Genomic DNA, 2,345 nt, shown 5'->3' with positions numbered 1-2,345 from the left:
CAAACGCAATTTCGCGGACTTTTATGTTTTAAAAAGGATTTGAATCTTTAACAGAAAGATCGACCTCCTTAGAAATCCTTTCTAAGAATTTGTCAGACCACTTAGATTTAATCTGAGGTCTGTTAGCAGCTAAACAAGCACTTTTATGAACGTAAATACAAGCTGGACAATTATCCCATTAACTTCCATTGCAGCGATCTCGTTTAATACTGCATCACTGTCAAAGGAAATATGGCTCAGTAGTTTTTGTTGCATCTGATTCTCAATGAGCTGTTGCAGAAACAAGCCTTGAGCAGTAAAGCAAAAGCTGTCAGTAGTTTAGTAACATTCAAACATTATGAAATATTGAGAATTTCTATCTTGAAATATTAAGACTTTCTATCTTGAAATTTAGACTTTCTATCTTGAAATTAAGATTCTATCTGAAGTATAGGATTTTTTATCTTGAAATATTAGGACATTTCTATCTTGAAACATTCCCCTCTGAGGTGTAGTGGAGTATGAAGTAGCAGCAGGGGGGGGTCTAGGATCAGACCTTGGGGGGGGGGGGCTCAGCCCCTAATGAGAACAGTTTTAGGTGTCCCCGTTTTAAGTTTTACAAAAGTAAAAACATTACTTGTTTTGGAGGTAAATACGCTTCTGAGCTGAAAATGTCCCCGGATTTTGTCTGAGAAATCTGGTCACCTTAGTTAAGAGGAGCTCTTAACATCCTTTAATAATTCCCCACAGTGTAAGTTTGGAGCTTGTGGCTCTGCATTAGTTGCTTTGCATTCATTCTTTACGTTTCTGAACATAATTCAAACAGCACCACGGCCATGAATGTTTCTGCGTGCTGGTAAATTAGCAGGAGACTGAAGTCAGCCTTGGTTTCCTAAGTGTATATCTGGATTTTTTTTTTTTTCAGTTTTAAAAATCCCATGTCTTTTCTATGACCTTCCCAAACACTTTGATGACATACTGTAGAACCATATTTCCTTCCTAGTTTGATAATGTCATTTTTCCGTTTGAAAACTCAAAGAATGTGTGAAACAAGTCGTAACACACATTCAAATCGAATCAGGGCCGTGTTGAGGGTATTTTGAATTGGCGCTGAGGGACATATGGGTGTGGTAAGACTACCGGGAAGCAGCACCCATATAACAGTCACTGTATAATGTCACTAATTACAACTTGAAAAATGAGAGTGTTTTTTCTGTCTGTTCTGTTCAGACGACTTGTATTGCTTGTCCGTCCATCCTGGAAGAGGGATACCTCCTCTTTTGCTCTTCCAGAGATTTCTTTTTTTATTCCCACTTGTTCATGGCTTTTGGGGAGCTCTTACTGAACTGAACCTGATTTACTGAATTTACCTGACTTGATTTACTGAATTTACCTGACTTGGTGCAACCACCCCCCCCCCACACACACACACACACACATTTCCCCGCCAGCACACACCCTTTGTTGGATTCCTAAAATGTTTGGGAAAAGTTCTTTTTTTCCCCAAATGACTGGGAAATCCACACAGAGCCTAAGAGAAGGGAGGGCAGTGAAGAGAATGTATGTGACAATGAGTGTAGCAGAGGAGCAAGCATTGATGTGCATGCCCTGCACATCCATTATTGTATAAACGTCAAAAACAGCTAAGCTTGCAACCAGAGACACACACACACACACACACACACACACACACACACACACGCACATAGAGCAGACCGATGAGCACATTGACTGCAGTAAATGTACAGAAACGTGCACAAAGGCAAGAACACGCACCATCCAACTCCTACACACACACACTCAACTGGCCTACACATGTGTTATCTCAGCTGGTGTCAGTTCCTGTGTGGCAGCTCTGCAAAATATCAGTGTCAGCAGCAACCAGCAGCCCTGAAACAGTAACACGTTAAACCGTCGTAAATTATCACATAATCACACTCACATTACTAAAAAAGTTACTATTAAAATTATCACAGTAATGGCATTCATTATTATGCCATTTTTCTCAAAGTCTGTATCAGATCTGTCCTAGTCTTGCTTGCCAGACCTTCTCCCACAGCGACATTGAGGAAGGTGTGGGACAAGGTGCGTAGTGGAGTCTCGTTGCGCTGTAGTCTCTGTGTCTCAGGCACGTCGGGTATAATGAAGAATTGCGTCAACAGCTTGACTGGTATGGCCGTGCACACCGCGTATACACAGCGGTGAATGGTTGTCTTACTAGCTATATTTCCATCCACACGTTGTTAAGTGATGTCGATTGCAAAATAAAATTGAAATTTAATTAATATCTCAAAAGGAAATACGCTCATTGGATCGATACACGTCTTATATGATAAACGCTGATGGAAACGTTATTTGCCAAATAA

General features: G+C 40.6%; 1 long non-coding RNA gene across 1 annotated transcript in view; it reads right to left on the bottom strand.

The window, feature by feature from the left end:
- LOC116688034 (uncharacterized) overlaps window positions 1-1,445 on the bottom strand; it is a 21,653-nt gene extending 20,208 nt beyond the window's left edge. Inside the window, exons 1-2 of the long non-coding RNA XR_004331685.1 lie at window positions 1,436-1,445; window positions 1,252-1,262 (exon numbers count right to left, since the gene is read on the bottom strand). This is a non-coding gene — a long non-coding RNA (uncharacterized LOC116688034). The remainder of the gene's footprint in view (window positions 1-1,251; window positions 1,263-1,435) is intronic.
- Window positions 1,446-2,345: the final 900 nt, after the last annotated feature.

This window comes from Etheostoma spectabile, chromosome 4 (assembly GCF_008692095.1).
Source record: "Etheostoma spectabile isolate EspeVRDwgs_2016 chromosome 4, UIUC_Espe_1.0, whole genome shotgun sequence".
Lineage (NCBI taxonomy): Eukaryota > Metazoa > Chordata > Actinopteri > Perciformes > Percidae > Etheostoma > Etheostoma spectabile.
This window is presented reverse-complemented; position numbering and strand designations above follow the sequence as displayed.